We start from the raw sequence: 13,980 nt of genomic DNA on the forward strand, positions 1-13,980 counted from the left end.
TATCGTCTGAACTGCAAGTATGTTAAGAAAGAAGAGTTGAAGACGAAAACAGTTTACTGACCTTTTTATTTATCAAATTTGGTGTGTAGAATCACTGATATTAGTTTGATTCACGTACGTACAACATACATGCTTTCGATAACTTGCTCTAATTAATCACGCCTCGTAGTCGTACCCACACTAGTCAATCCGTTTTCAAAGTTGGATCACGTATTTTGACAAGTAAACCACATAATCAGTCATTAAATGGTAAGGAACCACAAAACAATGGGGAAAAATATTCTTGCCCGATTTATTTCAGTCGAAAAAATGCATATGACGAAAGAAATGTGTCGTGAGGTCAACAGAGTAGAACGACTTAAATCACTACGTTTGTTGAAACAAACTGGGTAAACTTTCATGGCGGTCTCGCTACAGGCTGGAGAAGGCAACGATATCAACAGACTACATTGGCTTATCGGTTGAAAGTCGCATGAAAATCAATAAAATTCACTGTAATTTAACTAAAATCTTACACATTTCTTCATAATGCACGCAGGTGGCTAAGAAAACCTTAACCATGGGTTCTAACTTGAGCTTTTGCGTTTGGCATCAATGAATGCCGCCATAACTCCCCATGATCCGCCGCTAATTTCAAAGTTTACAATCCCGATCAACTTCGTCAGCAAATAGTTCCGTTTTTTCCGTTAAATATTCTCTGAAAAATGATAAATCCGCCGTTTCTATCACTCAGATGGCAATACCTTTACATAACATAATTGTCTTCTGTGTCTACGGCGCGGAAAAGCTTTCAAAAAGTCTCTCGTTGAATGCACAGCAGTAGAACACATTCGAGGTACCTCAATGAGTAGAATAAGTGTGGCTAGCTGCAGGCTAGACCTGTTTAATAGACATCAAATCAGGTCCAATAATCGTTATCATTCAAGATAACTAAGAAAGTTACCAGGTCCAAGGAACATATTGAAAATGACAAAGGCAATGGGGTCATCTTGAACCACAAAATAGTGGTGGTACCAGGTGTCCGGAATGGGTAAGCGTACCCTGCCAGCTAGCCGCACCCGTCAAGATTGACCCAAAGCGACAAATCCATTGTTATTGGGTGAATTCACCAAATTACTTTTGTGAGTCAAAATTTGGTATGCTGTCACTCATCATTTGAGTAACAGACAGGTCATATTTTGATACAACATCTCCGTATCTACCGTAGAACTTCTTAAATGATTTCACTAATCTACTTTCTGAGAACCCTTGCCTCACTAACTTTTGAGCTAATAGGCTGTGTCTAACTCGAAAGTCTTCATATGAATTGCATGCTCTACTGTATCTAAGGAGATGTGAAATATACACACCATAAGCTGGAGATGATGGTATATTGCTCGACAAAAAGGGAAAGTTTATGATTTCAAAATTGAAATCGTCTCTTTTGTCATACAGCTTAGTATATAGTGTATTTTGTCTGATTTCAAACAATACGTCTAGGTATGAAGCCGAGTCCACACTTTCAGTTGTTTCTTTTATTTCTAAATCATCTGGGTAGATGTGGTGTAGATAATTGGATATACCAGGATTGTTTAAACTGATGAGATCATCGATATATCTGTGGGTGTTGTTAAATCGCTTGGCAATCCTCTTACATCCAGATTTCTGAAGTGATTGTATGAACTCTGCTTCATACGAATACAAAAATAAGTCTGCAAGAAGTGGGGCGCAGTTTGTGCCCATGGGAATGCCTATGGTTTGCCTGAATGTCATGCCAGCAAACTTGATAAATATGTTGTCAATTAGGAAATATAGCATTTGAATCACCTCAACATCACTGTATTTGAGTTTGGCATCGCTGTTGTTGGTGAAATAGCCCAAGTTGCGCTTGATGGCAATGTATTCATACCTACGACTACCATTCTTGTAAAAGAAGGCTTTCTTCACGAGAGATGATAGCCTGTCTTTAAGTTTGTTATGTGGGATGGTTGTGTACAAAGTTGAAAAATCAAATATGTGGATTGAATTGTACATGTTTTTGTTATTTTGTAAAATATGTAACAATTCTTTGGAGTTCTTTAATATCCACATTTGATTGACCCCACTAGTTTCATAAACTTTGTCACAATACCGTACCAAACCAGATTTAATGGTTGATAAAATGATGGTTAAAAGTTGTGACAAGCGTTTTGTTGTACACTTACTGGAACCAGCTATGAAACATTGTTTATAAGGATTCTTATGGATCTTAGGAATCCAATATAGATTAGGTAATACCTTGTCATCTTGCGCTAACTTGATGCCAAACTCACTTAAAACTGTTGAATGGTTCTGCAATATTTCCTCTTCAGATAAGGTTGAAAGAGAGTATGTTGTGCTACTCTCATCATCTGAGTTAATCTGAAGTTCGTTCTTTAAACATTGAATGTAATATTGCTTGCAGACAAAGATGATGTTGTTTGATGCTTTGTCTGCAGGCACAACAACATATTTATCGTGTAAAGCATCTAGACATTCCCGTACAGAAGGGTCATCAAAGGCAGATGTAGTGTTGATGACAGTATGGGAAGAACGAAGACGTGAAATGCGAGATTTTACCTTATCACGGACTGTGCGAAGCCAGTCCGAAAGACATCCAACGTCTTCGTCTTCAAGGGCAGCCCACTTTTTAGCATAAGCCTCAGCAGCATCCATGATTAACTTAAAGTTAAAGTTCCAGTTTACTTTGGGTGGCTCGCGATATTTTGGGCCAAACTGGAACAGCTGCCGAAGCTTATGATGTGTAACTATCTTCATGTCACCTGTTATTATATGACCATGAGGTTTGTAACAAAAGGGAGATGACATACAATCACAAGTACCATCATGAACATTGTTCTTACATTAATTTCTTTCAAGACCCTATTGTAATTAATGAATTTCCTACCTATGGTCTTAGAATAGGTATAGGACACTATAGGAGGGTCTTGAAATGTAAAATAAGGTGGTGCTTTGCCCATAACGTCCTTGTTGTGTAAGATATTGCTGATGTTAGTCATGACAATCCCTTTGTTAACAAACCTCAAGGGGATAAACAATCTCTGCTGACTGTTGATGCTTTCTGTCCGAACAGGTTTGAATAGGCGATATTTGCCTATATCCATATAATAGCAATTAACCGGTATTCGGGCCGCAGAGGGTCGTATACATTCATAGCTTCAACAGTCAGGAGAAGTGATCTTAACTTCTGCAAGGAACATGCAAACAATGCAGTTCTTACTTTGTGAACACCCAAAGGTTGATTTAACATGGGTAGTAGATCACTGAACTGGGGATTACTGGTGTTATTGCTGTGTCGATGGCCATGACTTCGTCGTCTTCTATGGTGAGAATTAAACAAACCCATGACATTGACAGTCTTTCCCCTGGGGCTAGATAGGTTACCCACACCTTGTATGTTTAACTATTAATGAAAACCACTGACCTCAGCTCTTTTCGGAAAGTTCGCGTAAATTACTTGATATTACTGCAAACAGTGGGGTATTAGCATATTTGTTTCCCTATGTTGCGGAAAGACCGGGATGAAACGCACCTAGTATAGTCAGAATTGGAAATTTCATCCACAATGTCAAGAATGCAATTTACCACAGAGATCAATTAACATGGTTAAAGGTGAATCACTCAGAAAATACATCCATGGCAAGTAGTCGAGAATTAAATTTACATTTTTTACAAAAAATCCAAGAGGTAAATGGGTCACATAACGAACACGATGATTCTTTGGGTATGTCCAGATTGTTCGATGAGGACAATTCAAAGAATTGGAAAGCGGATGATGTAAACAGTGGGAGTGAGTGAAATGATACCTCCCATGATGCATTAGCCCTTGACTAGCCGTTTGATGAGACTTCATCAGATCTGAGTGACATCAGTGATGACAAGGAAAGTGATGACGTCAATTCTAGAGTGTCCAAGAATATTTCCACTGGATTAAAATGTCAGAAGGATTATGCTGAAATATTAAGGTTAGATCGTGATAAGTTAAGAGAACTTCGATCGGCCGATCCTACTCTTGCAAAGGTGCAAGAGCATGCAGATGCAAATCAATCGTTGGAAAATCAAACCGGATTTTTCTGGCATGAGAAATTAGTGTATCTTAAGTGGATTTCTTTACATAAGGTGCATGATGTTAGGCAAATTGTAGTACCTGCGAAATGTCGCAATGCATTGCTAAGAGTGTCACATGACATACCTCTGTCAGGACACCTTGGCATTGAAAAGACTAAACAATGGTTGCTACAATACTATTATTGGCCCGGTATTTTCAAGGATGTTGCAGAATACTGCAGGAATTGTGATCCATGTCAAAAATCTGCCAGACGGAGTGCATCTGAGAAAGCTCCTCTTGTTTCGATGCCTTTTATAAATATACTGTTCGAGTTATCGCAATGGATATTGTGGGTCCCTTGAAAAGAACTCGACGCTGAAATAAGTTTATTTAGTCATCGTTGATTATGCAACTCGGTATCCCGAGGCTTTGGCTATGCCAGACCAGGAAGCCGAAACTGTTGCGACAGCATTGATCGAAGTTTTTAGTCGTATGGGACTACCTGGTGAAATTTTGACAGACTAGGGTACAAACTTTATGTCGCGTCTTATGACTGATATATGTGCTAAGTTGAAGAGCTCAAAGATTAAAACGAGCCCATATCACGGTGAAGGAAATGGATTAACTTAGAGGTTTAACGGCATTCTAAAGGCTATGTTACAACGTTTTGTAGCAGAAGACCCAAAGGAGTGGACCGATATTTGCCGTACCTTCTTTTTGCGTACAAAGAAGTACCGCAAGCGAGTACCGGTTTCGCACCTTTCGAGCTAATGTATGGTCGAAGTATAAGGGGACCACTCGCTTTGATCAAGGATAAGGGGACTGAAAAAAGTTCACAGGAGGAAAACTTGGTGCAATACGTAATAACGATAACAATATTCCCAAATTGCAAGTCACTAATTATGCTAATTTTGATTGCTTTACCACTTCCCTGTACATTGTACCTTAGTACAAATAAGGATATATTGCATGTTTTAAAAGGAAAAAATTAATCATTTTATTACACAAAAACAAATGTAATGATTATTTTCAAAGATGTTGCAACACTGGCAAATCATCACAGCTATATTACAACACTGGAAAAGTTATCAAGAGGCAATATCAATGACATAATGCTATACTGCAGCATATACTTGTATAACTCAATAAAATTACACTTTTGTTATCACACAGCGTCACAAAATAAATTTTCATGACAGATCAAGTAGATATTAAATTTTCAGGAAAATATGAGCAAGCATTTTTACCGAGACAGTCTTACATGGTTGGAAATATTTCATAGTTTGCCGCGTTTTCTGTCACTCTATGTAACGCAGCCAGCTGTGCTGTAAATTTTATTCTCAATGACAGACGTTGCTAATGATACTGATACTGCAAGTGGATGCTCATTGCCTTCCCCATCGTTATTTCGTCACTACTTTAAGTGATCTTGCTCGTATGGTACTCGTAGTGAAAGTTCAAACATTTTGAGAGAAAGAGAGGGAGGCCAGAGGGACCGTTTGTTGCTAATGAAGCCGATATGGTTTGTTCAGATTTCGCGCCGTTGACCTCACTATTGTTATGTAAATTCTGCAGAAAACATGATACTTTTGCGGACGAGAAACTTCCCCCACCTGTATTTACTCGATTATCCCTATTGAAATTTTTATGGTTATACGGTGTCATATACATTGAAAATTGTATCATATTTTAGAATAACCTTCCCGCATAGACAACTACGCTTATGACTGTCAGTGTTTTATCGCACATAACTTGACAAGACAACCCGCAATGTGACCCGCAAATCTGAGGTCACCCCTACCAACCAAGTAACCCGCATATCAACAGGGTTGTATCTCGAGATGCCGTTGGGTTACTTATAATTGCGGCGTTCATACTGTTTTAAAAGCTTGAGTTAGGCCTCAAAATTAACGTTTTATGTGAAATTGTCGATGAAAATTAAAATAACGTCGCATTATTTTGGCTGCGTGCACAATGGTCAGGCCAAATAATCGCATGATCTGCCATAGTGAGGTTCAGATGAGTGAAAACATACCGGGGCATTCAGAGTTTTATGGGGGCATGAAAACAGCCTTGAGTCATGTAATATTCTTCAAAATGGAGAAGTTTTATGATCAGGAAATGCGATTTGAGATCAGAAAATCATAAAAACTAACGGCGTGTAAAGAATAGAACCTTAGGGTGGTAAAAAGGAGGAAGAACAGTAACTCTATAGGTTTTTGATAAAAAAATGATAGGAATTTTAGAAAAGGGACTTAAATAAACCTTTTAGCCACCATTGAATGCACCATTTACTTTTTATTGAGGAAAAGTTGTGATTTTATTCCATATGATGACTCTTAATTTTGATTGTCAACGGTAATTCATAAAGATTGACCACCACTACTATTACAATCGACGAACCATTGTCCAAGAAAGCGCACAACTTTGCACAAAGGATTTGTGCAGCGTCTGATGTATCGGCTATTGTAAGTATGCTATCATTGGTCAATATTACAAGTGCAGTGATTGCTATGTATTTATTTCAAACTTGGAGCTACCTTCGAATTTAGATTTCGTATGTCAATGGAGTCATTTTACCTCCATAGTTTCCCGAACCAAGCATGCTATGTCGACATTGAATGGAAAACGAAAAATCATTTATTTTTGAGTCATTGCCGTACATGCCAAAGGTCACAATGGTCACATTGGCAGGTTTTGTGCCTCCATTTGGTTTTTGTTTTATGCACATATACCAGAGAGCTTCTATAGTTGTCGGTGTCTGTAAGTATGTGCAATGTGTGTCCGTCCACATCTAAAAATGCAAAACTGCAGCACCTACTATCTTAGTATTTGGTGTACAGGTGCATCCCTGGGTGGAGATGTGAATTTGTTCAAACGAATATGTCAGTGTACAAAATATCTAATGAAGTTATAAAGAGAAAATCCAATAAATTGGTCAAAAAATTCATTTTTCTCTGAATTAAGCATTCTGATTGCTTTGAAACTTGGTATACATATACCTAGAGGCAACCTTATTTGAATGTCTTCAAATTTTGGTGAAATTTTCTTATATTTGTATTTTTGGGCAATTTTTCCAATTTTTTGTTAAAAAAATCATTTTCTCTGAAATTGCTCATCTGATTACTTTGAAACTTGGTATGCATGTTCTCAGGCGTTAACTTTAAATATACTCACTCTGGCCTGCCACATCAAACCAAATGTGAGCCAAGTGTCATTGAAGCAATGTTTTCAGTTTCGAGTCAAATAGTTTATTCTTCAGAACTACTTATTTGACAGCCTTAATGTATTCTAGTCAGTGGGAATGACCTAGTTTAAATTTGAGTGACAGTGTCATTGACACTATGTTTTGGAATCAGATGTTATTTTATGCCATTCATTGAACAGTTGGCCAGTATATTTTTTAAATTCTTCATCAGCACTTTCTCATTTTAGAGTTCTGTAGTTTTTTAAATATTTTCCACATACAGCAAAACCTGTCTACCTCTACTTGGACTGGGAATTTTTTGAAATGATATTTAGGAATATTTGTCATTGTGCTGATAGGCAATGGACTTGAAAACCTCTAAAGTTTTACTGTTCTATTTAGGCAAAGTTGAGATAACACAGGTTTTGCTGTATTTTATTTCTTACCAAGTTACACTTATTATTTGCTTACGTATATATATTCAAATCATATTATTATTATTATTAGCATAAATGTTTGTCAAGTCATATTTACCATAATTGTAAAACTTTGTCAAGAATTTTCATTTTATCAATAATAATCATAATAACACTAAAGGCATTTCTCTGTGTGATTTCTTTCACAGTTTACCACCATAGCCCTCTCCCTTTCACTGGACAAAATGCCATTTTATTGGGGTTTCTTTACTGTTTCTTACAGGATTATGCAGTTTGTCAGCGTTTAGTGTATCGTGTATATACATCAAGACTAAGTCATTTTAATCCTCTTTCTCCTAAGTGATATTAATATCCAAGCTTTGTCTATGGAACCTGATAGAAAGAGGATTAAATTGACTCTACGAGGACAACAGACAGTAAAGGCGTCGTCAGTGCCCAATCACTCCAAGCCAGCCCCATATCCCTCATTCCCCCGCTCAGCCCCACCCTGCCGACAGACCACAAATGTATTATGGATGGCTTGCAAGCAAACCACATTCATGCCAGTCTAACAAGGAAGACCTGGCTTGCCTGTAAACTGATGTTTTTTTTAATTTGGTCTAAATTTCCCTAGGTTTTTGAGTCTCTGTAGAAAGTGAGTTGTATCTTTGATGTGGGATGGAAGCTCGGAAACAAGTGGTGAAGAAAGTGATCTACAAACTCTGAAATCTTTTGAGCGACAAATCTTTTGTTGACAAAGGCGATATAAGTCTCTAGAAAAAGGACTCACGTTCTGTCCCATCCCCACCAAAGCAAACAAAATCCAGCTAGATACAGATATGACTTCTTTCTATCGTCGTCTGCGCCTCACAGAATTTTTTCATACTGACGATGACGCTCAACTGACCAAGGATCTAAATCCGTTTCACAAAAAAAGTAATTTCACGCCACCCCCCTAATCGTGACCCTTTTCTGGAGACTTATATCGCCTTTGTCAACGATGATATCAATAATCAACCCTATATTAATAAGTTCAGGGACAACCTAAATAAACTAGGGAGAGATGCATTGACAAATTTAAGACAAAGACCAGATTTAGTGATCACACCAGCGGACAAAGGTTCATCCACTGTGGTCATGAATAAGACCGATTACATCGCAGAAGCAGACAAAATCCTGAACAACCCCAAACATTATCAACGACTTCGATCAGACCCCACTAACAAAATCAACAAAATCACAACAAACGCAATAGAAGAAGAATACAAAGAGGGGAATTTAACCTAAGAAACCAAAGATTATTTAATCTGCACCAACCCAACCCCTGGCAAATTTTACATTTTACCCAAAATACACAAACCTGATATACCTTTCCGTCCGATAATCTCTGCTATAAATCAACCTACTCAAAAGATTTCAGAGTTTGTAGATCACTTTCTTCAACCACTTGTTTCCGAGCTTCCATCCCACATCAAAGATATAACTCACTTTCTACAGAGACTCAAAAACCTAGGGAAAGTTCCAAAGGTAGTACCTTGGCCACATTTGATGTAACATCCCTCTACTCTAACATTCCTATCGATGAAGGAATCAAAGCATGTGAAATTGCCCTGGAAAACCGCAAAGAAAAGAACCCGCCAACAAAAACCATAATCAAATTCCTCACCCTCATTTTGAATAACAATAATTTCGACTTCAATGGTCAACATTATTTACAAATATTCGGCACAGCGACGGGTCAAAAGATGGCCCCAAGTTATGCAAATATTTTCATGGGCCAACTGGAATCAAAAATCTTAGCACAAACACCTCACAAACCACTTGACTGGGCTAGATTTATTGATGATGTCAATTCCATCTGGTCATGTGACCGATCAATAATTACCGCGTTCTTTACATTTATCAACGACATTCACCCTACAATCAAATTCACTATGACCGTCTCTAACACTTCTGTCCCCTTTCTTGATGTTACACAGCATGTGGACCCAGATGGTAACATAGAAACAGACCTTTACAAAAAACCAACCGACACCAATCAATATTTGCTCTTCACTTCTTCTAACCCAAGGCACACAAAAATCGGCATTCCATTCGGCCTGGCGGTGCGCATCTGCCGCATCTACTTAAAAAAGGACTGGAGGGAAGTACACTTGAATGAGCTGAAAGTATCGTTGAACGTGTCTATCCCGAAAATCTAGTAGAAGACCAAATACATCGGGCCAAACAAATATCCCGTGACTCTCTACTACAGTCTAAATCAAAACAGGACCAGTCACGTATACCATTAGTAACAACGTTTAACCAACACCACCCCAACATCAAACAAATTGTCAATTCCCACTTCGCTATCTTACACAAATCAACTCGCTGCAAAACTGCCATTCCAAATCCACCAATAATAGCTCATAGACGAAGCCATAATCTACGAGACCTCTTGGTCCATAGCGACATACAACAGTCAAAACTTCCAGCAGGTTTCTACATATGCGGTTCAACAGAGGTTGCAACATCTGCAAGTACTCCACTAATGCCACGCAATTTCAAAGTCACGTAACAAACTCCGTTTACACCATCAAACATAACATTACTTGCAAATCCAAAACCTGGTCTATCTAATCACATGCAACAGACGCAATAAACAGTATGTTGGAGAAACTAAAACAGAATTTCGCCTCAGGTTCAATAACCATCTATCAACCATAAGACTCAAAACTAACACTCCCGTCGCGATTCATTTCAACGAAAATCAACACACACGTTCACGAATTTTCAATAATAGGGATTATCAAATAAATAAACAAGATGACACGCTTCGCAAGAAAATAGACTCAATCTGGATTTCAAAACTGGGTACATTGTCACCAAACGGCCTCAACATTCTTAGCTAAAAGTAATTTAAATAACAATTGCTCACAGCGCCCTCGGACAGGCACTATAAATAACCATTACCGCCAATTTTGAATTGCCATTTTCCATCTGCGCCACACATAAACGGTAAGAATTGTCATATTCTATATCCTTTGTAACTTTCTAATTTACTCAGCCTATAAAGTCCGTTTAGCATTTAATGAGGATCAACACTAGCCTTACATTGTTTTGTATTTGTCTGTATTCTCCCTTTGTAGACACCTTCAACCTGATGAAGTCCTACTTTTAGGACGAAATGTTGTATCAAAATTACCAACAGAATAAACAGAAAATATACAAGCAGATCAGTAGACGTGTGCAATTTTATTCATCCGCTATTACCAAACCACGCTACGAACAACACTGGGAGCTATCTGTACATCTCAAGTATACGTATATATATATATATATATATATATATATATATATATATATATATATATATATATATATATATATATATATATATATATATATTATATATAATATTATATATATATATATATATATATATATATATATATATATATATATATATATATATATATATATATATACTGTGCGTGCCTGCGAGCCTCCAACATAATCATCTGTTTGTCAGAATATAGGTCGATTTTGCTATATATATTGGTAACTTTTTGTCAGGGAATATATTTCAGTTTCATCAATTACAGACTATATCCCATAGCGTCATCATCTCTTGATTCTTACAGAAGAGACATGCTGGAGACAAATGCTCAAGCCGACATTCATATCTCCTCATCACATATGAATTCATCACATACATAAATGTATGAAAATGTCTTACCTATAAAAACTCGTGATACCTTACTTCGAACATGCTGTGACATGGTCTTTGCTGGCCTTCATGATCGAGTAGGTAAATAGTAACGGCGCCTGCAAACAAGCGATCAACGATTGTAGGACGGCACAATGCAGTGAGAGTTTGAACTTGTGTCGAAAACAGAGAGCTCGATTCATTCCATGTAGATTACTTATCGTTCCATTAGATCACCTTCAATTCGAGAGTTCCTAGTTCATGACTCTAAAGTAACACATATGCTTTCCGTAGATTTGAAAGCACGTTTTTCTTAAAAGGGATACACTGACAGGGAACTATTTCGACGAAACTTATGTTGTTGCTTTTGTTTTTGTACTACATAGAAGATATCTATGAATTGAAATAGCAATCAATTTTCAAAGTATCAATGAAGAATTGGAGTGTGCTTAAATTACAGTGTGGTCTGAGTTACAGACAGTATATCAACAATCATAATATAGGTATAAACCAAAAGTATTTAGCGAACAGAAAAATGGAGACATGAAAGCTAAAACTACACATTTACATTAAAAATGAGTGCAAATATCGTTAGAGTATTTACCCTATAAATTGCCGAAACTTCATCATGTATGATATCACGATAGACGAACGAACCAATGGCCACCCAGAGTCCGAACAAAACCGCAACACTCCTGATTAACATACCCCTGATGTTAAAAAGAAAAGAAAAGAAAAGAAAAAACAAATGTTTACTTGAGTGGCTGCCATCATTGTAGGAGTGATAGTCAGCGAAATATTCCGATATACACCTCATTAAGTATATCCATACCTAGTTTAGGGCTGGCAAATACGGCTGGACAACTTGCATTGCTTTCACATGGGGCAGTAAGGATCAAACATTCTCGGCTAACAAACCGGACTAAAAATCGCTTTTGTTGCAAATTAGCATCACCCTTAGGCCCCCGTAACGCTGCGGGCAGCTTTAATTCAATACTGTTATCGTATCAACTACTGTTCTTGTTCTACTCTCTGTGTGAAGCATCCTGTACTTAGATTTTCCACATTTCATGTCATTCACACTGTAACGGTACATTGTTGAAATTAAGTCCAGACTACTCAATTTTCAGTGAGCAGCACCATTCCTGCACGGCTGTACTTATACCGGACGTGCTGTCAAAAGTGAACATTTGGCTTCAGGTGCTTAGCGTACTGATATTGTACAGATACTTCATAGAATTTTCGTTTGTGGGCAACAATCAAGGCTTCTTCTACTCAAAAGTTGAAAGTTTAATGGCACTTGATTTGTTCCGGTTTATTCAATGCAGGCCCTGAAATTGTTGCACTTATTGTGAGATGCCCTTTTGACATTTATACATTTGTACACACTCCTATCAGGACGTCTAAAACCCCATATATTTTTATTACTACTCAAGTATCACTTTTGAGTAGGAGGTCATGTTTTACGAATTGGAAATAGAAGGGTAATGTAATCGCTTTCAGAAAGGGTGACAAGGGGGCGTACTAACACGACCGACAAGCTCAGACTTCCTGCGGCCCATGACCCCCTAATGGTAACAGAAAACGACCTTAACATGAAGGGTAAATGTTTCTGTGAAGTTTAGGAATACGGCTTTCTCTGACATAATGTTCCCTCACACAGTGAAAGAAAAAAGGCGAGGGTAACTTGCTGTTTAATCTGATTAAACCAACTGCAAAGATGGCATATATCTTCCTACATCTGCAGAGAAGAGACCAAATGCTAACGAGAACATGTACAGCGAATAGTAAGCAATGGCGGAAACGTTGCTATCTCTACCAAAACTTTAATCAGATACCTGTACTTAAACAGTGGTGAATAAAACTACTTTTTGTTTGGTTTGGTTTTGTGTCTTTTATCGAGGGCGGGGTTAGGCGACACAACTTTAATGACATATACTGAGCGTGCCTGTGAGCCTCCGATATAATTATTTGTTTGTTTGAATGGGTCGATTTGAGATACAAATTGGTAATCTGTTGTCACGGAATATATTTCAGTTCATCGATTACAGACGACATGCTATTGCTTCATCATCTCTTAATTCTTACAGAAGAAACATGTTCAAGCCGACATTCATGTCTCCTCATTACATATAAATTCACCACATATAAATACATTAAAATGCCATACCTATAAAGTTTGATCGTGACTCATTACTTTGAACATGCTGTGGCATGACTTTTGCTGGTCTTCGTGATCGCGTTGATAAATAGTGGCGGCGCCTACACACTATGAACAAGCGATCAACGATTGTAGGACAGCACGATGCAGTGAGAGCTTGAACTTGTGTCGAAAACGGAGAGATCGATGGATTTAATATAGATTACTTATCGTTCCATCTTTGATTCGAGATTTCTGTCCATAGCCTTCTCTCTCCCACACGAAACAACACCCTTGATTCGCACCAGTCTCACTGACCTTTCACTAAGTTGAAGGAAAGCGTGTAAAGTGAAGTAACATTTCGTAAATATTTTAGTAAGCAAGCAATAAGTCGTTGGGTGATAAATCACTTTGGTGTGCTAACCACGACCGATCTTCGATCGACAGAAAATCTGGCCAACGTTTTTAACCTGACTATCAAAA

The sequence above is a fragment of the Ptychodera flava genome, chromosome 14 (genome assembly GCF_041260155.1).
Source record: "Ptychodera flava strain L36383 chromosome 14, AS_Pfla_20210202, whole genome shotgun sequence".
Lineage (NCBI taxonomy): Eukaryota > Metazoa > Hemichordata > Enteropneusta > Ptychoderidae > Ptychodera > Ptychodera flava.